Raw genomic sequence first — 27,021 nt, 5'->3', positions numbered from 1 at the left:
ACCTCTTTCGTTGCTTTTTAGAAATGACGTCGAATAGGCAGATTCTGTCAGTGCTGTCGAAAGCGGCTTTGAAATCGGCAGAAGGGTGATGGAGTCTTTCACATAATATACTACCAACAAAATCTTATATGCAATGTTAAGAAGGCTGATCCCGCTGACTACGGGAACTCTCTTCTTGTGGATATTTAATACTTATTATTAAATGGAGCCGATAGATTTACAGACTAACGCGGGTTTTTTATTACTATTATTATTATTATAAGCAGAAAAGAATGTGGTCACAAAAGTACGTATTTTTGTCACGTTATAATAGGGAATATGATAAAATTACATTAACTATATCAAACATTTAAGTAACAATTTTAGAGGCAGATTTATATTCAAAATCATGAATGATGTGTAAAGTTTCTGAGCGCCCCTCTGCAGACGGATAGAGGATAAAGTTTAAAGCAAGAACGTTACAAATAACACTCTATTATATTCCAACTCACGCCATTGAACCGTGTTTTTCCACATCAAAGGAGATCATGTGAAAATCTCTTACAACAATGCGGTAAACAATAGTAATTAATCAGAGCTTTTCAACAATCTTCAGGGTACTAGATGAGTATGTTCTCATAAATTAAGTGATTATATTTTTCTTAATTAAGAAATTAATACTTGAATTTCAAATCAAATTATAATCAATAAAACTATTTGAATAAAATTAAAGTGCAAAACTTTTGTCACGACACACAAAAATAATGCAAATATATGAAAACAAAGAACATTAAATCCCAACCATCCTATTCGCCAACAAATATGGCAAGGAAAAATCATCAACTATCCAACAGCTGAAAAGCAAATTCTCCCAAAATTGTTGGGTGTTGGTTTGCAGGCGATTGGGCGGATTTTTTGGGTGGCTGCCTTTTCTGTACCCATGTACTGACCCCGGGTTATATTTAGTGCAATCTAAAAATAGAATCGAAGGTCAACACAACTGCTCACGAACACGAAGCCGAAGTGCTGCGACACAGAGACACACATTCGGAGTTTAACGTTCGGCGTTCGTCGCTTTGCACTTCGGCTCGCTGCAACAACAGCAATAGCTAAATAAATGTAGGACTCTTTGAATTAGCAGTGATGACGCCGCCAAATGACGCCAGCAGCACTGCTGCTAACAACAGCTGGCAGCAAGTGTAAACTTCGGAAAACGGCTACCGTGGTGCGTCAAGCGCGAAATTATTCAAGGCATACACACAAACATCCATGTATTCATAGGTATACGCATATGTATAAGGATATATATATCTATATTATACAATATATATGCCGAATATCTCATATTCAACAGAGCGTTTACGGAACGAAAACTTTCGTCAAAGCATGGCAGTCGTGCTACGAATCGTGGATGGATGGCAAAAAATTGTTGTCGAAAGAGCTTTTGCATGCTTTAAGTTGGGTCAAAAGTTCGTCAACCTAGTCGAGGTTGTTGAACTAGCACCAAATTTATGACGTACATTCGCACTCAGTGGATATAAACATATATAGGTATGTGAATATCTTCTGAATCTCTATATATACGTATACACTTTTTTAAACAGAGGAAGTTTATATCCTATCCTATCTTATATTTTGAAAAGTAATTTCAATATGTGTATTATATTAAAGACTTCTCTTAAATGACATGGAAACCGAAATCAAACAAACCAAATCTACATCCAAAAAAAATTTCTATGTTTATTCAACATTGGAAATGCGAAGCAGTCCACGAAAGCTCCGATAGTTACTAAATCTCTTATAAGTTATATACAAAAAGATTATCGTATGTTCAAAAATATATTTTAAAAATTCTCTAATGGTACTCGACTAATCAGACACGGTACTCAGCAAAAGCTTCCTAAAAAAGATAATATATAAGTACCACTTCATATACTATATATACCAAGTCAACTTCGAGGGATTACTTTCTTTATATACATTATAATATTTTATGAAATAGCAAAAAATACATTTGGATCTTAAAAGGTGGACCTCGCGTCGCTTAAGTGCGATTGGATAACGCCATATGTCGTCAGAAAGATTTCATATTAAAAACTCTTCTCAGATGTTGTGTGATTGCTTGACTTAGTATTGTTTGAGCAGGCATAAAAGATGGGCACGAGCAAAGGGAAAATATGGCACATTTTAATTTTTCTCCAATTAATTCAAAAACATAAGGAAATCGGCTGAAAATGTGAATAGTATTTGCGGTCCAATTCTAGAAAATATAAGTAATAATAAAATAATAGAAATCGTCGAGTCCGACCGTCAAGTTAGCACGGTTTCGATGGCCCACAAGCTAAACATATTACAAAAGACCGTTTGGAACCATTTAAATAAAGCTGGATACAAAAATTATTTTGATGTATGGGTGCCACACGAATTAACGCAATAAAAACTTCAATAACCGAGTTTCCATGAACAACAAAATCGATCCATGTCTGAAGGCGTCAAGCAAAAATTGTCGTGGTCGAATAGCGGTGCGCCGACGCAAACGTTGGCCAAACCAGAATTGATGGTCAGGAAGAGGCTTCTTCTCTCTGGCTAAATTCTTAGTTCGGTCCTGTGCGGTCAACAATTTTACCGTTTGAAGAAAGCAATTGCTCAGAAGCGGAAGCTGAAAGGAAGAGACGAAATTATTTCACTTATGATGCGTGTGTATTATTGTTGTTGATTTTTTATGTACATGACCAAAAGGAAAGACAATTACACTAATCGCAAGCGTGACGTAAACATTAATGTCAATATAAAGAAGGCTTGGAAGCTGTTATGCTTTATTCCAAGTTCAACTTAAGCGGCGCTTGCCGTAGTTTTGTAGTTAGAGGTGAGCACTATAAAACCAATCCGCAAGACTTGGGTTCGATTCAATTGTTTATAATTCCTACCGCTCGGCAGAAATTATCAAAACACCGAACCGGCTATTATTCAATAAATCGATAGAACTTAAAATTTGCCCGACTATCTATTTCTAGAATGACATAATAGCAGGTAGCGAAAATAAATTGAAAAGCTTGGCCAAGCATTTATCCATTTGTTTAAACATCGATACAAAATTTTCAAAGTATTTTTTACAATTTGGAGAAAGTTATAGTTGAGTTATTGCTAATACCGTATTTATGATTAAATTTCATATTCTAGATATACGTAATATATATTCGTATACGCTAGCGCTTAGGAATTTAGACTGAGCATATTTTTCCATTGGGTTAATATAAAAATTAATAAACATGGTTTGATATTGTTCTTATTATACCTAAAACATTTAAAATATGCATCCTTCATCATTTTCAGTTTGACAAAAATTATATGTATTAACTTTAGAAACCTATACTTTTCAAATGGGAATCCCCAATTTCGAAATAAAGAGTAATCTTAAATATCATCTTGAGAACTTTTTGACGGCTTGAACATTTACTTTACTGATTCTCAACTGTTTATATTTTACGCTTATGATTAAATAGGAAGTGCACTATTTTGGTAAGGCCAAATCAAGAAGACAAAAATTTACTTCGCAATCTTTCAGCAGTTCAGAATGTTTGATAAATGCAAAAGGATTCCACATATTATTTTTATACCCTCAACAGTATAGAAAACTTTTTTATTTGACGTAATATCTTCACGAAATTTTACCAAAGTTATATATCATATAACTGTTATACAAACTGACCGATCAAAATGAAGTTCTTGTATGGAAACCTTTTGATTTGTGAAGGGTATTATAGTTTCGGTGCTGTTAACTTTAACTTGTTTTCTTGATTTTGTTTCACCATATTTGTATATAGTTATTTATTTATATAATATATTAATTAATATGTGATCGATTTTTGTGAACCACTTGTTGAATTTTAATTTTTCAGTGAATCTACATTTCAAACTGCTCTCAAAACAATTTTTTCAAATTAAAATTTCAATATTTTGTATGCAATTTGTTGTTTTCCAAATATTATAAGTGACAAGGTCACATTAGCATAAACGTTCACACGCTTGCTTTACATTGTATATATTTATGTTTCGGCGCTTTAAAGTCAGTTGATGACGACTTAAGTGAAAGAAATTGAATTTAACTCTCACACTCATACTGCCGCATTTAACGGTTGCTATTAACACATTGACCTAGAAAACCTTAAACGAGAATAGCTCGGCTTGCTTGCACTCCGAAATTCCGAATTCAATGCAAATACTCTTAAGAACGAGCTTTTATTCAAATACCAAGCAAAGGGAAAGCACACAAGTTGTGACGTCACCATTGGCATTCATTCACACGATACATATACTGGCAGAGCGGCGCAGCAGCATTGAAGACAATGGCAGCAGTGACAGCAACATTGCAAGACACATGAGGCTGCATATACTATACTGTATGCGTGTGAGAATATGCTTCTACAGCGCAGACTAACACATCAATGAGAATTTGTATGCAGCGCACGCAGCTGCCATTTGGAGGACCTTCCACATGTACAGCAATTGCGAATTCATTGAGGAAATCAACATGTGTAGCTGTGCCACATATACACTCATACATATGTGTGGATTTATAATAAAAATATATCTATATGCTGGCTGCTAGCGTCCATCACCAACTAGCAACAGCACATAGCGACGCAGCAGCTGCGCAGGACCATTAATGGCAGCAGCAGCGACGCCAGCTCGTTGAGAGCCTTGCTTGCTCCCCATTCATGCCACACACACACTCACGCATGCATATGTACAGCAGCGTTGACGCGTTCGTCAGCCGTTGATTTCCCATACAGATTTCGCTTGGTGTTACTAGCGTTTTTTCTGCTTTTGGCTGGTTATGGTAGAAGTGAAGTTTGTATTGCAGCACATTTCTGAATTCAGTTGAATAGTCGTCCTCAAGCCAAACAGTCGAAATTTGCTCCTCGTAACACTATCGCTTACGGTCTTTGAAGCCATTGACAGTGGTGTATGTATGTATTTTGTATAACGGTAAAGAGTTGAAGTGAAAGTTTAAATCAAAACGGAAAAATCAACAACTTGTGTGTTTTAGTTTTGTAAAATTTAGGTGCCTTGCATCAAAATTTAAAAACACGCTTTAATTTTCGCAAACAGCACAAGCCTCGTACGAAGTGTGGACGATTTGTTTATGTTTACACACCCACGCAGGATTCTTCAAGTTGCTGTGCACGTGCAACATCTAAAGAGCTGAAACATTTGTAAAGTGCGTGTTGAAGTGAAAAAATTAAAAAAATTTTTTTTTTAATTTAACTTTAGCATATTCTCCAGGAGTTTTAATTATTTATACATATAATATTTTTAATGACATGCTACTAATAAATCAAAGTTCATGTGCACATCATACATGCATATGCATATAGATTTTAAGTGTGTAAAAATTAACAAGATTGATTTATAATAAAATGTTAAAATAAAAAAAATTAAAGGCACTTACCTAAGCAAATCCTTTGGAGGTTTTAGGCCTTACAAATCAACGAAAAAATATTATTTCGTCCGTGCTGACTATGTAAATGGAAGTATCTTCAATGGAATTAAGGTATTTTAACAAAAACATTGTATTTCATTCTATTTATTTCACTTTATTTTATAGTTATAATCTTTAATTGTAAGTATGAGCCTAAGATTAACATGTACATATAAAAATGTTATGGTACCTTACATCTTAAAAACTCAATTTTAGAATTTATATCTACATTTTTTAAAGCTTTGCTTTTAATTTTCTTCAATTTTAGCAAATCCAAATAGATTTATTTATATTGTTTATAATTTCTTTGCATTCGAATAAAAATGGGTTTTAAAAACTCAATATAAATAATTATTTTGTTTTTTATATACGAAAACTTAATTGTAATAACTTTGTTAAAAAAATTTTTTTTAATATTTTCGTATTTCCTAAAAAAAAATATTTTTCAACTTGGTTTTGTAAAAAATTAAAACCATATACATAAAATAATTTTTATACACATTTTGTCAAAATATATACTTTAAAAATATTATTTTAGTGAAGTAAAAAAATGTGTTCTTATTAAAAGGATCAACACGTCAATCCATACCTAATCCATTTGGACATTTGTTGCTATTAACAAATAAACTTGTTGAAGAAGAAAATCTAAAATTTAAAATAAATAAAATCTAAAATAATTTTTCTCCTTATTCTCGAGCTCCAGCACTTTTTATATTTATATTTTAAATTTTCATATTTAAAATATTTTTCTTACAAACATATACCTGTGGGAGTTATATTAGCATTTAAATTTTTTTTTTATTTAAATTATTCATTTTATATGCAATTATTTATTTTATTTTTACTAACAAAACATTTTCAATCGCTCCTTCACATCTTAAATGCCTTTAAATTATAAAATTTTCAATACAACAAAAACTCCTTTACATATGACGTCACACTTGGCAATTTACCAACGCATAGTATATATAAATAACAGCGCATACAAGCGCAAGCACACATACACACATACATATCACAGAAAATATGATGTGCAATATATTGCAATATATATAAACATATTAATATTATATATAACACTTTCAAAAATTATATATTAATATTTTGGTTACTATCCCCCACTCTCGCCATCTACACCCTTTTAACAGCTCCGAGACTTGTTAAACATTGAATGCCAAAGCGCGCCAACATTTTCGTAAGGGCTGCGCAAGGCCACAGCACAGCTACATTTACAGTTTCCCATCATGCTAACCCTCCGCAGCTCTCTCTGCCGTTTCTACCCACCTAGCGATCATATTGATTTTTATCCCTAGAAATCAAACTGTCTCGAAACGAAATGTGTAGGACACACCTGACGTATGAGTGATATATATTTACTGCCAGCGAGTATGTACAATATTAAAAAAGTTGCGCATACGCATCGCCGTCCCAATACTATTTCAAGTGGTGAACCGTGACGTATGAGTGATATTTTTATCATATTCAATTTTCCAAAGAATGATTTTCAATAAGTTTTTCCTTTTAGGAGTTCACTAAAGACGATTAAAATAGACCTTTCGAACGTAATACCAGTTAGCTCCATATATATGTGCAATTGTGCTATCTATCAACTGCATCAATATACGTGACTAACGGTATTTCAAACATACGCTGCTTTCAAGCACAACGTCGTCATTTGTCGTCATAGCTATTGTATTATACGCTTATATTACATATAGACACATATTTATCTCATCTTTTTTGCTTTTCTAATTTTTCACTTTTATTTTTTACGAGTGCTCTCGTGTGCAGACAAGATTTAGCTTGTTCTTTAAGGAAATAATTTATAGTACTATGTATATGTTTACTAAATATAAGAAATAACAAAAGTTTTGAACAACACAGTCTATCAGCATCAGTAAGATACATTTAGAACAGATATAACGCTATTTCTGATTTTAGTTCATCACACAAAAAATTATTTTCAAGTGAGTTAAAAGGCTTATTTTGTAAGAATTAGTTGTCTTAAAATATTTTATTGATAAAAAATTTAATATTACTTAATTTATTTACTGAAGGCATTGATACTTATTTTATTTCACTCAGTGAAAAATATTACTAAAACAAGATAAAACGTAAACTTCGGTTGCACCGAAGCTATAAAACCCTTCACAAATACAAAATGTTCCTTACAAAAACTTGATACCGATCGTTCAGCTTCTGTAACAGCAATATGCTATAGTTATTCAATCTGAACAATTTCTTCGGAAATTCTATTATTGCCTTAGATAATTATCCGACCCAAATTTCGTGAAGATATCTCGTCAAATGAAAAAGTTGTCCATGCAAGCACTTGATTTCGATAGCATAATATGCTATAGTGGTCCGATATCGGACATTCCGACAAATGATCAGCTTCTTGGTGAGAAACGGTCATATGAAAATTTAAGATCGATATCTCAAAAACTGAGAGACTAGTTCGAGTATATACAGACGGACGGACGGATGGACAGACAGACATTATGCTGATCATTTATGTATATATCTTTATTGGTGTTTTAGTAATTTCTCTGATTAATTTTTTTTTTATTTGTTTTTGTTCAATTTCATTTTCATCGCGCCTTTTTATTTTAATTTTATTTTCGTCACATTTTGTATTTACGTTGGGCATCCGCATTCATCTCGCGTCCTAGTTTGGCAGACACTTTGTATGTGGATTTACTAAATTTGTAAATTCGTACGAACTAAAATTGATTGGTAGTGATATATGTATGTAAGCACATGCAATCACACACTCATTGCTACGATTACACTTTAAATTTTGATTAAAATTTCAAATTATATAAAAATTTCCAAAAAAATTAGGTTAGTATTACTTATATATTCTATTATTATATATTCTGGATCTGATAATTAAAAACATTATTAATAACAAAATAATGTTGACTGGTTATCTTAATTTAATTTGTGCAAATTTTTTCAAGAAGGCCGTCCTCTCCCAGGGTTATCGCCAGTGATATTATGAAGCTACAATAATTTCTTTTTCAACTCAGAAATTTTAAATACGAATTATAAATACTGATTTAGATACCCATATGCATAGCCGTGCACTACTCTCAAAACAGAACTGTCGTACTTTCGCTTCGTTCACTTTTATAGCCATTTTGTACTTCTTTCAATTTTTCTTTTCCTTCCTTAAATTTATTTTTCCCATAACATTCCATACTTGTCTTTCGTTCACATATTTATCCAGCCCTTTTGGGCTCGGTTGCTGGTTTGCCTTTATTCCCTTCGTCATAAAAAATACTGAGATTCGGAGGCCATTTACCCTGCTGACGTCATCAAAAGCCATACATATGTACAAAGCATTTTACAACAACACAGTTTTGCCTCCACCAATTTGTTGCTGTTATTAGGCCTCCCTTTTGCAAAATATCATGTGAAAGTATATACAAGCCCACTTTTGGGCAAATTTGGCTGCCTCCATCGTTTGGCTGGCTGCTCGGCTGAAGCTTTTCTTCGTACAATAGTTGTTGCTGTTAGGTATACCGAATTGTGTTGCTGCAGCTGTCGTGCATCTAGATTAGCATTGCTGTTTTTGTCCACAATTTTACCCAGTAACCTAGTGAATCCAAAGCAACAACACATTTTGAGCATTATCCCTTCGCGACACGAACTCGGGAACATCAAAGCTTCGCTTTCACTTTCGTGCATCGCTCTCATACCCGCTCTTCACTACATTCGCCTGCAATTCGTCATAATTTGTTTGGCTGCTTGTTGTTGGTAGGGTGCTTGTATTTGGCTTAGGCTTTTAGGTTTCGATTTTATGTTCTCTTTGTTGGTGTTTTAGTAATTTCTCTCTTTTCTTGCTGTTTATTATTTGTTGTTGCGCATTTTTTTCTTTTAATTTTCGTCACATTTTGTATTTGTGTCAGGCACCCGCATTCGTCTCGCGTCCTAGTGTTCTAGTTTGGCAGACACTTCGTAGGTAGATTTACTAAATTTGTAAATTCGTACGAACTAAAATTAATTGGTAGTGATATATGTATGTAAGCACATGCAATCACACACTTATTGCTACGATTATGCTTTAAATTCAAATTATATATATCCGAAAAAATTAAGTTAATATTACTTAATTAAATTTTATATTCGAATTATCCGCAGTATAGAATCATTGTATATTCTTCTGGATCTGCTAATTAAGAAATATATATAAAACAAAATAATGTTGACTGGGTATCTTAGTCTGTTTTGTGCCAAGTTATTCCAGAAAGTCCGTCCTCTCCCACGGTTATCGCCAGTGAAACTATGAAACTACAGTAAGTAGTTTTCAGCGCAGAAATTTTAAATACGAATTATAAATACTGATTTAGATACCCATATGCATACCTGTGCACTGCTCTCAAATCAGAACCAAACAAAATAAGAACGAACAAAAAACTTGAAAATTCATCTACCAACAGAGTTAAAATAGAATATGAAATGTTGTGGAACATATTTTCGGTTCCGTTTTATTGTATTAAGGATATTGGTGTCTTTAAAATCATAATTAGAAGAAGTTTCTGACGAAATTTTAATGAATTAAGGAGTAATAAGTATTCTGACCATTTACAAAAGGTTTTTCTATAATAAATATGTTTCTCATAAAACTGAAAGCGCTAGCAATCATTTGGCTGAGATGTAATCATGTAAATTATTATATATATAAGGTATATTTAAAATAAATGCATTATTATATAATTAAACTGGTTTCATATTGCAGCTTTCATAGGAACCCTTATCACCATTGGCAAAAACTGGGACACGGCTTTCACTAGCTTGTCTTAAGGTAAATTTTTTACTCGCAAAATCATTCGCCGTAGACAGGAACAGGTAATTATCATTTGATTCGAGGTAGAAACTACCATAGGCATAAGAACCTCATAACCTTCTTCCTGATTCTTTTTCTCTTATTCCACACTTAACTGTGGAATATGACAACTGGCGAATATTTGGTTGTTTTGTGAATGGCTCTTTTTTTTCTATTTATACCAAATATTAATGTTCACAATACCACTGATTATCCACAGAGAAACAACTAAGAACACACATAACCATTTGTTACTGGCGGCCTCTCATAAAGGTGTTTTCAAATTGATTTCCAAATATTCTATAGAGAACACTTTAATAAGCAAAAATTCCACAAAATGCCTTGGGGGCCTCCCTTTATTCTTACCTTGTTCCATAACACAACGGCTTCAGGCTAAACTAAGCTTGAGAAAACCCTTTCAGTAATGACTAAAACCTCATGAAAAAGTTATCTCACGAACCTATTCGGACTTGTTTCGTAAATTTACGTCGGGAGGATTTTATTTCATAGACCTCTGCTGCAAACGTTTGCATTTATGCATGAGTTTTTTCTTCATGTTTTTGTATATAAAATGTGATATATCTGCTCAATTAAGATAATTGTGCGTAATACATATGTAAATATGCTTCGATATTTCAACTATTTATTACCTTGCAGTTTTTCAATGATTACAACAGTACAACAGTCGGATCATTTCCGTTAAATTGCGTAGCATAGGTATATAAAACCAAAACTAAACTGAATTAAGTATAAAGATGACACCTGTTTAAAAATTTCAAGGGCTCAGTAAAGATTAAAAGCTGAAAACTTAAAACAAATATTTGCTTTTAATGCAGATGCAACTTTACAACAGCTTCAAGATAAAAAGATTTTTCACAAAAGTTGACACCTGTTTAAAAGAATCAATAAATTTAATAATTGAAGAAACACAATATGCTCACCCAACTAAACTATTTAAATATTTATGTTGGAGATATTCTGCATAAGGGTTTCCATCTGTTTGAAATTTTTATTCTAACAAATGGAGTAAATAAATAAACTTTTCAATATTGGACCAAATGAAAGAGTTTGGAGTATTTTTTAATGTAAATTGAAATATTTTCTATGAGATCAACATTTTTTGTTTCGAATTTCAAATGCTCTCCAATTAACTTCTCCACGGCTATTAATTAATAATATTATGTGGTTGTATTGAATTAATACTGCAAGCGACATCGGATACCGATCTCTTCGATTGTGACGTATGACAAATGAAGGACGAAAGTAAACACCACAATGTACACATTTAATGGCATTGACTATACATATTTTAATACACGCACACCCATTTCGCACCAACCCCTCAATCACTCATATTCCGAACGCGAATTTTTCAATGAACTGCAGTAAACAGTGCTATTGCATAGCTACTATATGTAATTGTTTATATACTTTTGTATATATATTGTATTTACGTACACACTGCATCGGTGATTATATATTTATATATATATATATATATGTACTTATATATGTATAGGCAACCCTAAAATGGCCTTCTCCGCGCCCTTTACTTTACCATATACATACATACAAGTGGCAGAATAACCGTTAACTGCAACATATATGTACATTTGCAGTTACCGCCGTCCTTTCGTGACGCTCCAACCGCTCTTTGCGCATCGACATTTTTGGTATATATGTATGTATGTATATTATGTATTATATGCTTCCGTGAGTGTATGCATCTTTATGCGCACGAATTATAAAGGACATGAGTGACGTACGAAATATATTGATGTAAGTGTGTACATACTTGCTCGTATACATACATATACAAAAATACATACCTACTGAAAACTACGTGCAAAAATCTCTTATTTTAATAAGATTTCTATTATTATATGCCCTTGAGGCTATATTATTTAGAAGACTTTCTCAATTTCATTGAAATTAATTTTGTAACATTTCGCATTCATAAATATCAATTTTATAATATTAATTTAAAAAACAAAAAACTCTTTCCCATACCGGGAATCGAACCCGGGCCTCCCGGGTGAGAGCCGGGTATCCTAACCACTAGACAATATGGGACACTTGACGTTATTTTGCTAAATAGTTAACAATAGGTAAGCGCGGGGGATATTTTAACTAGCTAATTTAAACATATATATTTAGAAATATTTGATATGCATGCAACATATACATATATGTATGAATTGTTAGTTTTAATGTGCAAGCTGATAAGTATTAGGTATATTTCGGTTTATCCCCAGGAATACGAGGGTTGCCTTCATATTTCGGTATTAGATAACAACAACAAAAATCAATTTATTGTTTTTCAAAATATGCTTCTTCAAGGGCTGTACAGTTTTGCATGCGTTTGAATCAATTCCCGACGCACTTTTGCCACTCCACTTGGGGTGTCTCCTAAACTTGCGTTTTGAACGCATCAACCACCTCTTTCGGTGTCGGAAAACGTTGACCTTCTAGTTAATTTTTTACGTATGGAAATAAAAAGAAGTCATTCGGTGCCAAGTCAAGACTCTACGGTGGATGAATCATCAAATCATGCTCACAACTCTATTGTTTCAGTCGAAGTTTGAGGCCTCGCATTGTCGTGATGAAGAGTGATTCGTCTTCGGCGGTTGCTTTTTTTGATTTCTTGAAAGACAATATACAATTTTTTACTTTCGGGCACATACGAGTAAACCCACGATTGATCACCTGTCACGATGTCATAGACGTGTTTCGAAGCACCGCTATCGAATATTTTGAACATTTCTCTCGAACAATCGACACGAGACGTTTTTTGAGCTATTGATAAATTGTGTGAGATCCAACGTGAACAAATTTTTTTTTTACAATCCCACTAATCTCTAAAGTTGTCTTAATCCCACGATAAACCAAATACCAGTTTCGCAGTATCAGGTTGCTCACAGCATCAATAATTTCCGGAACAGTAACAAATTTTTACTTTAATTTTTTGCCGAGATGAATATTTTAAGTTACTGAACACAAATAGCGCTCGTACGTCAAAATGTTCTGAATACGTATAACATAAAAACTGGGTTACCAAATCCCGAAATATAAAAGGCAACTTACGTATTACACTATGTCATTGGCTTGTGATAACTGAAGATCGATACATAAAATTTTAACTTTAAGTTGATACTAATTAAATACTTCATAATATTTTCAAACAGGTGGCAACCGTTCAAGAAAATAGCTGAGAATTATATTTCTTAAAATCGCTTAAATTGATGTCATTTATTTTATTAAACCGAATCGACAAACAAATTTAAAGCGGTCGAATCCCTTTAAGGCCGTTGCTTATAATATGATGATATCTACTTTATTCATAACTTTTCCCAAAGGTGGCAACTCTTTTCACTAATATCGCTGAGAGGAAGATTTCAAAACTCCGTTTAGCTTACGTCCGTTACGTAATAAATTTAAGTAAATAAAAAATTTTAACAGATGACAACCTTCTTTTCCTTAATTTTATGAACAGGTTTATCTAAAATTTTCCGAACAGGTTTTATCAGACCCACAAGAAAACTTTTGTGGACTATGAATATTTACAATGGAGTTGCTACCTATCCGAAAAATGTAGCTTATTTCAAAATGTAAATTTAGAATAGATATTAAATAGGATAGTTAGAGTCTAGTGTAAGATCACGTTTTAGAAATATATTTTAAGTGTTACCGCTTTTTTTTAATATTAATTAAAAACTATATAACACATTATAGATTTTAAAGAGACGTCATTTGAGAAACTATAAAAAAGTTTTGGCCGCGTTAAATTGTGATTGCCACCTGCTGAAATCTGACAAACTGAAAGCTTAACAACTCTGCTAATTACAAAATTTCATCTCATTTTTGGAAGAAATTATTTATTATTAATATAAAATATATAAAACATATATTTTTTTACACCTTTGTGCATATAAAAGGAAGATCAACTTACATTAGGGTGAGCCAAAATAAAAATTATATCGAATATACGGGTTAAAAGAAATCTATATACAGATAAATAATTATCGCTGAGCATTCAATTTTTCGTATATAAACACCACGTAAAAAATATGTTTTCATTAAAAATACCATAATTTTAGAATCGTTTAAGTTGACAGATTTTTGTAATGCATAAAATTTATTTAAAAACCATGCTCATGGGAATTCTTTAATTTAAATTATTATTTAAAGATTTTAAAATTTTTGAAAAAAGGGTTAATGTTTTGGAAACAGAAAGTGCGCAAAGTGGATTGAAAACAAAATTGCATTAACGAAAGCATAACTTGATACGATTTGTTCAAAAGATATCAGTGATTTTATCACTACTGGACTCGGACTTGAGCCGGGGCATTAGGCAGAAAATAAAGTACAACAAGTAGAAAGGGCGAAGTTTGGGTTTAACCGAACTTTTTATACTCTTGCAACTTATAAGAATCAAACCCCGGAGAATTGTTTCAGTTACTGGCAAAACTTTATTTTAAAAAATGTTGCAAATGAATTTAGCATTCATTGTTCAAAGAAACTGTGAAAAAATCACAATTAAATTTAGTATCTTTCGAACTTATATTGAAGGCCATTAACATAGACATTATTTTAATGCTGTATTTTCGTTCATATCAGCTAAAATTTTATTTGAAAAATCTTCAAATAGGATATATACAATACATAATATATCACCTCGATCGAAGACGCTAAATTTAATAAATATTTAGTTGATGTAGAAAACGTCTAACAGAGGATCACAATTCATTATATTAGGGATATGAGGTCTAGACCAAGATATAGACCAATTCCATGCTAATTCAGCGCTAAGCCACATTATTTTCAAGAAAACTTGCTCATTTAATTTCAACCTGAACCTTAAAGTCAGGTGGAGAGACGGAAATCATTATATGGGGTATATTGGGGCAGAGAAAGGAACGAGCTAATTGCATTAATTTTCAAATTGCTCAGGTATACTTGAAAACGTATTTTCAAGCAACTTTTTAAATATATAACTCACACACTGAGCGGCGTACTTGTTTGAAAAATGAAAATCTGTAGTTATGGGAGTTGGGAATTACCATCACCTACCTATTTGGAGTAAAGTCAGCCGGATGTCCGAAAATTCTGATACTAGTTATATAGGGGCTAGGTCAAGTTTTCACCCAATTTTATACATTTTAGGCACAAAGATATACTGTTATAAGTAAAACACGCTCTCTTATTTTCATTGATATATCTCACATATTGACCGATATATGCGATATAAAGTCACCCGAAAGTTCGAAAATCTTTCCTTAAATTGAGAGGTAAGGGATTAACCCAATTCAACCAATTTTGACATTCATCAGGAAAGGATCCTCTCCAAATTACGGACAGACAGACAGTCACTCAGAATTCAACTCGTCACGTCAACCTGATCACCTATATATACATACAAAAATATATTATATATACATATATATATCTATCTCCATTAGTTTTAGGGGATACAAATGACCGGTAGGTGAACAAAACTATTATACTCTGTAGCAACATGTTGCATGTTCACCTAACGGTTCTTTGTATCAGGATGATGAGGCGTCGAAATCCACAACGAACAGACAGTCCGTGCAAGCGATAACTTAAGTAAAAATTGAGATATCTTGATCAAAGAAAAAGTCATTTTATCACCTCTTTTAACTTTGTAAAAATAGGTCAAATCGGATAATAACCACACCCACTCTCCCTATAACGGTTATGTTGAAACTACTAAAATAACGATATCTTACTGAATATAATATATAATATCTGATATAAAAATTGTACAATAGGCGTGGCACCTCTCACCTCAGTTGAAATCCTATGTCTCAGGAACTACTCGACCGATTTCAACCAAATTTTGTGTGTGTGTTTTGAAATGACATTCACGCCTAACTCCTATATAACTTCTTTAAATGGTCTGAATCTTTCACTTTACATTATATAAATCAAACATCAATAAAGTTATCAGAATGAAATGAATGAAAAATTTTCGAAATCGCACTATAAGTTGTGACAAAAATGGGTCAAAGCAGGTCAACACTTCTTAACTTAGCCCCATATACCTGTAATGTAAGAAATTTTTATGCAATTCAGGAAGAATTTCTTTCTAATAACAGTTTATCCTCGTTCCTTCAATGGATAAAATTGCGGCGATACTTTCCTTAGTTTGATAGAAATTTTTGACAAAACCTGAATATATTCCTCCTCCTTAGTTCCTTGCTAGTTGCAAGAGTACGAAATGATTGGTTACACCCGAATTTAACCCTTCCTTACTTGCTTTATTTTAGGAAATAAATCTTCAAAATATTCTATCGGTTGAAAAAATGTATGTGTAAAAAAAAATAGGCGCTTTAGGGAGCCTGCATGAGGGCGTTGTCAAAGTTAATAGATGTTATGGACCAAGAGATGTAGATTGCAAATATGGTATAATCAAATACTCGGTTCACAGGTAATATGTCGATCCGCAACGGTACGGGATAAAAATGTAACGCAGCACTGAAACGTTACTAAAAAATCAGCTCTTTTAAGTTGACTGTAACTGTAATAATATTTTTTTTTGATGCATGCAGCAAATGCGGCAGTTCGATGCCATACAAGTGAGACCCTTACGCGTCCTTTATATGCATTTTCAAGATATTACATATATGCAAATATGTACAAACAAAAACGGATTCATTAGTGCTTTGCAAGAATGTAAGTTTAATTTGGTATTTTTTTCTTCACACTCAAATAAAACAGTAGCAACAAATAAAGTAATTAAAAAGAAGTAAAGAAAGGCTAAGTTCGGGTGTAACCGAACATTTCATACACTTGCAACTTGCCAGGATCAAAGCCGGGGAGATACCTTCAGGTGTAGGCATAACTTTATTTTTAAAGTATTGCGAAAGAATCTAAATATATTAGTAGTAAAGTCAATTAGATCCTGATATTAGTTACATGAGGCTTAGGGCAAATTTTCACCCGATTTAATCCACTTTAGGCACAAAGCCGCACCGTTATCAGAGAAACAAGCTTTTTCGTTTTTATTAAGATAATTCACATTTTTTCCAATATTTGCGGTATAAAATCAGCCGAAAGTTTCTATTAGGCATATGGGGTAAAGGCAATTATTGATCCGATTTAACCATTTTTGACTTATATCAGATAAGGATTCTCTCCGAATTTCTTTAATAAATCTCACAAACTGACCGATATTTTCCATAATAGCTACTGCCTTGGAAACACACTGTATATATTTCTTAATCAATGCATATTTCGACTCACATGCAGCGTTACACACACCCAAATGTACATATGTTCCCTTTAATTTACATTTGAATTATTGGTTGAGGTTCGCAGCCCTACCGAATTAATCAGTTATGCTCATCAGCTTACATGACTCTTATGAAATAACAGGTTTGAAAAAAATATAGGCTCAATACATGGTTAGGTATACATCTTTTAATAACTACAACCACTACACGATGGATCAAAAGTCAAAATATATGGAGTTAATGATGCGTTCATAAAAACTCGAATTTAAATTTTCGTGTATTAAAAAGATTAAAAAGTGTGTAGGTGTGTACTCTGAGTTCAATTTGACATTTTGTGAATTAGTTTAATTTTCTTTTTTTAATCCCGATGTTGGGACTAAAATTTTAAAATAATAATTTTTTATTTGAATGAACCCGAAAAAATGAACTCTATAACATATTATTTTTTGAATTCTTAATTAAGTTAATCCGGTTGGATTGTAATTTTTTTTTCATTTTTTAATCCGGTATGTGGGATTATATTTTAAGTATGGGATTAAAAATTTTTTTTTTTGAAATGTTAATTCAATTATTTTTTTTTTGCATTATTTGCACTAAACACTACTTTTAACCAGCTTTACAGCTTTGTAGACTTGAGTTCAAGCTTTTGTGTTTGTAAACAACTAGAACGTGTTTAAGAAGGTCTGGGTTCAATTCAACATTTTTTACAATAGCAAAATAGTCAAAAAACAATTTTTACAAAAGTTGCATAATTCTTAAACCAAGTGGTGTTTAAGGCGAGTTAAATAAAAATTGTATTACACTATATATTTTTATTCTTAAACAACCGTTTTTATAAGTAGCCTTCAAAAAAATACACTAAAAGGCACCATAAACTCTACTTTATTCCGCTATGTAAAAATACTATAATTAACAATTTGCTTAATTTAAAATTAATATCTCAACAATTTCTTCCCTCACTCCATGGCGCCTGCAGTACAAAATATCTACATACACATATGCGAACCAATCAGCTGTCCATTGTCTGCTTCCGCTCGAAATGTGTCATTGGAAGCGAATTAGGCACGAATTCCTCTAATTTAATCGCCGCTCATATTTACCAGCGGCAACGGCAACGTCAACGTTAACGATTGTGTCACAGCACACGCCACAACACAGCCATGGCTTCTGCGACCGATTTTAAATACCCTCGATAATTGTCATAGAGCCATTTGAAGGCGAGCGGAACAGATTGTGCCCACTTAGGTATTATTTCACTATTCAGAATGAAGTGTCATGAGGTAGTATGATATACTTGTATATATATATATACTTGTATATATATATGACGTTCATATGTTTTCTAAAACTCATTGCATGAATTTTCTACGTTTTCTTTTGTATTCTTAAAATGGATACGGGCAAAACCTTCCCAGTTTTGTGTGTAGGTCCAAAAGAATGAGATCTATGAAGAAACTATAGAAAAGGTAGCTTGTAGCGATAACAGGGTGATGTAACTTATTACAGGACAGGTTAAATTAAGTATATTATATTATATGTTCTAAAATCAAGTACACATCAGAGTGTACCCAAAAGATTGTAAAATTCTATGTCTCTGCAGAAAACTTGTCAAAACTTTAAAATTCTTTCAATTTGACAATTTAGTAATTATAGTGGTAATAGATACCGGACCACGAAAACGACTAGATTGATTCAAAGACAGCTTGAAAATTTTAAGAGCTTATATTGCTCTCAATATTAGAACTTAATAGAATCCACTAGTGGCAAGAAGGTGCAGTAAACTAGCAGGTTTTTCTTGGAAATTAGTTCTACCTGGCTGGAGGTAGAGATGGCCTAATGCTTTTTATTTGCAATATGTGCCTTTAACAACAAGAGATTAGAGACTTTTGAGAAACACGAAGAGTCAACAATTTTCTTTTTTAGTACCCTATAATAAAACGTTTAAATAATGTTGCCTTCTTTTTTCGACATATAAAATCTAAAACTCTGATATTGTTTCCAACTTGGGCGATTATATTTTACACAGCTAAGGAAGGAGGTTATTCTCTTTCACTGGTACTGGCAAACTAAATAGTGTAGATTGTAGATTACGCTTCAGATATAGGCTTTCTATTTGAGGACCTCCAAGTTTTGTTCCACCAGGACAAGTGATAATTTTTATGAAAAACTTTTTCAAGGCAAGAGGTTTGCTTTTGTCTGTCAAAGGAAATATTGGTATTCTTGGTCCGAAAGCATCGAGTTCAAATACAGAGGAATTGACGTTCGCATATCTAACCACTTAGTCATGGTAACTGTCTTCATATAATATTAATATCGATAGTATCAAATTTCTTTAACGACCGTGTAATCTATGATCACTTCCGACCGCCTCTTCAATGGCCATCTGTAAAACCCTGTGTGATGTTTTCATGTCAATCATAAAAGCGGTCAGTGGTATTAAGGTTTGAAAAGTGTTAACGCTATTCTTTGACTTTGAAGTACTAAGTTATCGAAGAGGTGTTTGATCCTTTATAAGTGACTAACTCTGGAGCTCCAAAGACCAGTCCATGTGTTCTTCTCTCTTTTAATTTTCAAGCAATTCTAATATTGACAGACTCTTGTGTTAGGATTAGAAACATTTGTCAAAATATAAGTCACTGCAGTTGCTAACGTTCGATTACTGCCCCCAGTGGTGGTATCCTCAACGTTATTTATTTTAGCTTTGACCCCGTTAGGATCATTCACAGAATGCATGTACTCTAATACAATGTCATAGAAAAGTGATCAGATTATAGGCACCTTTGCTAGATTATAGGCTCTTGGGTATTTCGCAAAAAAAAAACTTTCGTGAAGATACCAAATCAACAAATAAACCAAAGCTTTTAAGAAAAGAAAGACGTTAGGGTAGAAATTCGGTATAGCTTATTATACCCTGAACGGGTTTATAAGTTTTTTACGAAATTTGTGAAACCCTGAAAGAAACGTCGAGAACCCTAGAAAAACATATATGTACATAAATGATCAGAGTGATGAGCTGAGGCGATTAAGCCATGACCGTCTGTCTTTTGTCAGTAAATACGGAACTTTAGTTTTAGAGATATTGATACAAACTTTCGCATGAAAAAGCTTATTTGCCGGAACCACCGATGTCTGACCATATAGCTGTCATACATACTTAATGATCAAAATCAAGTTATTCTATGCAAACCGTTTTTATTTATGAAGGTGTAACATATTTTATCGGTTCTTAGTATATTTCTTATCTTATAACAACTTGAGACCCATAAGCACAATAAATAATATGCTTGCATATAAGTTCTCCAAAACTTTTCACCCTGTAAAGATCGAGGTGTCACATGAACCCAGTCCCCTTAAAGCGCAGCTATTGGTGAATATTGGTAAGAACTTTGGTAATTTAGCACTCGTAATAAGTATCGGCTAATGTTATTACAACAACACCAGTAAATAAGTACATTTGTAAGTATGATTTGGTTTTGGTTTGTGCTGCTTCTTGGACGTTATGTCAATTTGAGCGATGGACTTCTTTTGTCAAAGCAGCTTTAAAGTATTTTAAAATAAACGCTGGCAAAGCGAATAAACAACAACAACTTAGCAAATAGACCGACGGAGGGTGTAAAATTACAACAACAAAAAGGAAGCAAAAACGTGTAAGCAAATGCAATAAACGCAGCACACCAGCTCCAAGGTGGTAGCATGTGACATATGAGTATGTGCGTGTGTATGCGTGCATGCATATCAAGGGTGAGGTAAGGTACACCTATGAGGGTGTATTGGCATGCCAGTATGCACCTTTGGACTCTACGTTGCTGTCTTGCACCTGTCCAAATTTCTTGTCTCTTTTCCTTCACGTTTTTGTTATACTCGAACACAACATGATGGTACGGAAATTTTCTTCGCTTAAAAATAAAATTATTTCAAAAACCAAAGAGAATTTTTAAAACTTACTATCTACTTTCGTTTTGTTTTGACTATGGATGAGAAGCATTCGGAAATGCCAGACAGGCTGAAAACTTCGTATCGTATACGTGAAAGGGCACCACTATAACTGAATCCATATATTTTTCAGTTAGAACTTAAAATTAAAACATGACAAGTTGTGAAAAAAATTGTATAGCTGTTCGGCAACTAGTTCGTGAGATATAGCATTTTGAGTTACACAAAGCAGAGAACACCTAAGAGAGGCTATTATGGACGTAAGCATAAAAATCTTAAAATTATTTTGGGCGAAAGTAGAATAAAGTTAATCGAAATAGCTGGCAAACAAAAGATATCAAAAGCAACAATGCAAAGGTAATATCTAAAAGGAAATTTTTTTAGTGATACAAACTTTTCATGCTGTTTTTATGGGGCTAAAGACTTCTTTAGAGCTCATTCATAACAGTGTTTTACTTTGTGTTCTTTTTTTACTTACATTTTTTAGCTATGCCCGAAATTTTTATGCAAGGCGAGCACAAAAAATATTAGGTTTATATATAAGTTATGTACATTGATCTTGTTATTATACCGGAAGTGTACGTATACTATAGTGTCTAACCTACTATCAACGAAATTTTTAAGTGAAGTGTTCTAAGGATGGGTCGCAATTAGACGTTTTGTCGTCATAATGTGAAATCAGGTAATTCCTGTAGATACATAATTGATTAAATTTTAAAATATTTAAAAAATATTAAAAATTAAAACCGGTGGTCTTATTAGTTAACAGTGGTATTTACATAAATTAATAATAAAGCAAAAACTACTATGAATTTTTGTGTGATTTTAAAAATATCTTCGGTTTGGTTCGCACTTCTGCCTTCCCTTTTTAGCTTTCCATTCTTTTTTTTCGTTCTCTTTTGCTCATGCCACCAATTGCGGTTACCATTTAGAAGGCTGCTTGCTGGCCAATATGCAGCCATTTATGAGGTATAAAAGAAGATTACCAACCTGGACAGTGCTTCAGTCAGTTAAATGTTGTCAATTATAGACAGACGACAACGTGACGGTAACGGTAAAAATTTATACAAATTTTCGAAACGACATTTCACTAAAATTAATATTATTCTAACCTAAAAAATATATCAAAAAGTGTTTAGTATGCAACGAATACACTTTTAGATATCAATCCAACGGTATAACTTTCAATGAATCAAATGAGCAAAGAGAAAACTATGATAAGTGTGATAAGCGCTGCCGCGCAAATACAGGACATGGGCATACGCCACAATCAAATAACGGTTGTGAGGGGTGTTAAGTTATGAGAATAAAATGCGTGCGTGTGTGGGAAGAAATGAAGATCTTTTAAATACTAACAATTGAATTATACGTGTCCATGAATATAAAAAAATATTTAAGGATATTAAGTAGTGCAAGGGTATATAAGGCATATCTTTGTCATTGATTGAGGGTAACATGCATTGCATGTGATGACGTTTACATTTCAATTTTTTTCTTTTGTTCCAAATCGACTTTAGTGCCCCAACGAGAATCCATAGCAATGCCGAAGTGTTAGTTGCTTGTGAAGTCTTATGGCGCACAGTAAAGCCTATTAAGGATTTTTACGCTTCAGTTAATAACCCACCCACTCATATAAGTACGTATGCTGATGGTATGAGCTGATCGTAGTCAGCTGTACTAATATATAGCAGGTTTATGGAGATATATATAATTACATATGCATAATAGGACTGCCTATGCAGGGCTTCAGTGCTTGGCTTCGTTTCTTTGCTAGTTTAATCTAAGGCATTAGCTTGGGGTACTTTTACTTGTAAGTATTTTTTTTTTTTTACATATTTAGCTTTTTTAATTTAGTCTAACCTAAAATATCATTCAAGAAGATACTCTTTAATAATAAACTAAAATAGTACTCTTAAGTACCAAGAGAAAAAAAGTATTGTCCTTACAGTATACGCTCACAAATTAGAACTAATTCGCGCTTGGTGATTTTGTTATGTAGCTATCCTGATTACAACTTTTATTGTTGCAATATTATCATAAATTTAAGCATGATGTTTGAAATTATGAAGTATTATTAAAATCTAAAATGCGCGTTAAGTGGCACCGCCAATTAGTCAATTTTTGTCAAGTTAGTTTTAGAGTTTCTTAAACACCACATTGAGGTCACTTAATTGTTGTTCATATACACAAAATCTTAAACTCGAGTTTGTGGCACAATAGAACAAGAATAAAAGAACATAAATTTAGAATGTAGATGTAGAGTATCGAATTGTATTTTTCTATGATTTTACTCTAATAATTCTAAAGGCAAGTAAGTTTATCAAGATAGACACAAGTAAATCCGCCAAATTAAGACAAGTTGATATACAACTGTATAAGATGACTTTCTTAAATTGCAATCCATATAAAAATAATCAAGAAATTTTAAAGAAGTAATTATAAAAATCTTTAACTATTTTGACCAGGTTTCTTGGTTGAGCATATCGCAGCCTCACGCTTCAAATAATTAAAATAAAATAAAATATTGAAAACGTTTTGCTCTTTATAAAATAATTCTAAAAGAAATATATTCGCATTCTTTCCTTTCTATTTACAACTTTAGCGTCTATGCGGAAACAACAGCCGAAAAATTAGTAAAAAATTATTATAACAGAGAAAAGCAAAATTCAACAAATGTATGGAAAATTGGTTTACACGTTGGCATGCTTGTATTGTTGTTTGAAGGCGATAACAAAGATTTGTTTAAAAAAAATTTTTTTTTGTCAATTCGGGTAGAGATGGGAAAATTGTCTATCTACACTGAATCCACTTTTTGAATGTAATTTTCAATGTTAATGTCTTTTTAGCTATAAATTATCAGTAGAATAAATGATGCTATACTATCATTAAAATATTTGCCGTTATTTATTCCATTTCTAATTCCATGACCGCTGCTGTATTTTCTAACTCTAAAAAAATTTATATAAATAAAACAGCTAAATTGCATATGCTCACGTACACGAAGGACTCAGTTCCAATTCACACGGTCGCCACGCTTCGCACGGATTGTTCACAAACACACACTAACTTGATATCCCTCATACAACCCTAACAATTTCCATTTAAGTTTGTATTATTGTATGTATTTTGGAATCTTGGACATATGTTGCGTTTATAATTTATTCACAATTATTCCATTTATCTAAAAGTGCTCAACAGTTTATACTTGGTGGTTCATCGACAGCCATGAAGTTCAATGTCTGCAAATGTGAAGTTAAGTTAAGCGATGGGTTTGACTTGGGCGATACGCTTTCGACCACGTTCCCGTCGATAATTAAAGAAAAATGTGAAAAAAGTCTAACGATTATATCAGAAATTAAAAAAATAACAAGATATTTTATATTATTACCTATTAAATTGAATTAAATGTTACAAAGTAATTGAAATGTTTATATATTTAATTGAATCGAGTGATTTTTTCGCGCTGCGGTTCTACTCGATGTGAACTGGTACTTATTGCAGCTGCTGGCCACTGCACAAGATTAGATTATGACTCTTGTGCGTGTGACAGCGGCTATTGTGAGAGACCGAATAGCAACAACATCGAAAACTATACAAGTACATAAGTACTTAAAAAGGCTTATTCTTGTTTACTTAATGGATCAATGTTATGAAGATAAATTTTAATATATAGAATGATAGAGAATATTTAGCCACCTCCGAATGTTCAATGGATTTTCTGAGAAGCTTTTTTTGGCGGAAGTAAATCACTTAAACTGAAATTACTTTCCTTATAAGTAAGTAAGTTGTAAACGAGAGAAAAAATAATATTTTATACAAACAATATCATACAATATCAAATTGTAAGAATTTAAAGAGTGAAATATACGAGTCTGGTCCTATAAGGAATTAATCTCAACGCTCAATGGCTCTACTATAGCAACAGACTATCGTGTAGTACGCTCTATTATACGGCTACTGTCAAAATGTCCGCAGAATCAGACTCGGTAGTTTTTTTTTTGACTCTTAGTGGAAGTAGACATGTCCGCAGATTTTATATAAATGTCAAAAGAACAATATCGGTCATTGATTCACGCTTGGATATTGTATCCGGTGATTTTTATCTTTCTATAGCAGCCGTCAAATATTGATTTAACAAGTTTCATCGTGGTCATACTGGTGTTTCGACCTTCCGGCTTCCATGGATCTAAGTCTTCAAGAGCACGATCTGATGTTGGCAGATCGTCGACTGAAGATTCGCGAGATTGCTGAGAAGGTAAAAACCACAAAAAAACCTGCGATAGATGCCGAGTTTTCTCACTCCGAAAAACAAGCCGAACCGTGAGACCACTTCATGGCAGTACTTGACGCTATTTAGCGCAATCTGAAGAAGTTTCTGCGTCGTAATCGTCGACAAAATATGGATCATGAATCTATATACTAAAGTGTCCCTTGGCGGCAGAGAGCTAGAAGTGTCTAGGAAAGTAAAATACTTAGGTCTCACACTAGACTCCACCTTGCGGTGGACTAGGCACGTGGAGCTAACGCTATCCAAAGCCACAAAGGCACTCATGGTGTGCAGACACCTGGCCGGCAGATCCTGGGGTTGCAAGCCTAGTATCATCAGGTGGGTGTACACCATGATCGTGAGGCCTATTGTTACTTATGGAGCGGTGGTCTGGGCATCAAAGGCAGGGCAGACTTCGATAGGTCTTCAACTATCGAAGCTGCAAAGACTTGCCTGCGTCTGCGCCACTGGGGCAATGCACACCTGCCCCACCGCAGCACTTGAGGACATGCTGGAGCTCACACTGCTAAACTTAGTTATTAATCAGACTGCGAAGCATACCATGCTGCTTATGACAGCAGAGGGGTATGGAAAAGGAAAGTTAATCTCGTCCCAACAAATGAAGGCCTTAGAGGATAACACGCCACTAGCCCTTCTGCCAAGAGACGACGTAACGAAGAGATTAAACTTTACGAAAAAGTTTAAAGTTATTCGTAAAGGGAAATCGACTCTAACAAACTTGCTTGAATTTGTAAACCATGTATCATTGGGTTTTAGGGAACAAAGGCATACGGATGTTATATACACAGAGTTTAGCAAAGCTTTCGATAAAGTAAACCTCTCTATTCTCATACATAAACTTGATCTACTGGGCTTTCAGCCAAGATTTCTTCAATGGGTAGCTTCCTATCTTTATAATGGAACACAACGAGTGATATTTGAGGATACACCTTCAGATACAATTAATGTTTCTTCAGGTGTTCCGCAAGGTAGTCATCTTGGCCCGATTCTGTTCTTGTTGTTTATTAACGATATCTCTTCAGTAATTGAATTCTCAAAAATTTTATTATACGCTGACGACGTAAAGCTTTTTAAATCATACACTTCAACTGAGGAAAGATGTCTGTTGCAAACAGACTTAAACAATATGGTTGCATAGTGTGATAGAAATGATTTGCCATTGAATCTGAAAAAATGTAAGACGATGTGCTTTTCCCGTAGATCTGTGCACCCCTCTTCTTATGTAATAAAACACCATATTCTGGAGCAAGTT

The 27,021-nt window shown here is 33.2% G+C and overlaps 1 long non-coding RNA gene and 1 other non-coding gene across 3 annotated transcripts in view; both read right to left on the bottom strand.

Annotated features, from left to right (window-relative positions):
* Positions 1-1,737: 1,737 nt before the first annotated feature.
* Positions 1,738-27,021, bottom strand: part of LOC118682577 (uncharacterized) — a 76,066-nt gene continuing 50,782 nt past the window's right edge. For both annotated transcript variants that reach the window (XR_011396756.1, XR_011396757.1), the window contains one exon: positions 1,738-2,638. This is a non-coding gene — a long non-coding RNA (uncharacterized lncRNA). The remainder of the gene's footprint in view (positions 2,639-27,021) is intronic.
* On the bottom strand, positions 12,294-12,365 carry TRNAE-CUC (transfer RNA glutamic acid (anticodon CUC)). Its single transcript has one exon. It is a non-coding gene; the product is annotated as a tRNA-Glu (tRNA).

The sequence above is a fragment of the Bactrocera oleae genome, chromosome 5 (assembly GCF_042242935.1).
Source record: "Bactrocera oleae isolate idBacOlea1 chromosome 5, idBacOlea1, whole genome shotgun sequence".
Lineage (NCBI taxonomy): Eukaryota > Metazoa > Arthropoda > Insecta > Diptera > Tephritidae > Bactrocera > Bactrocera oleae.
The sequence above is the reverse complement of the archived record's forward strand: the minus strand, read 5'-3'. Positions and strand labels throughout refer to the sequence as shown.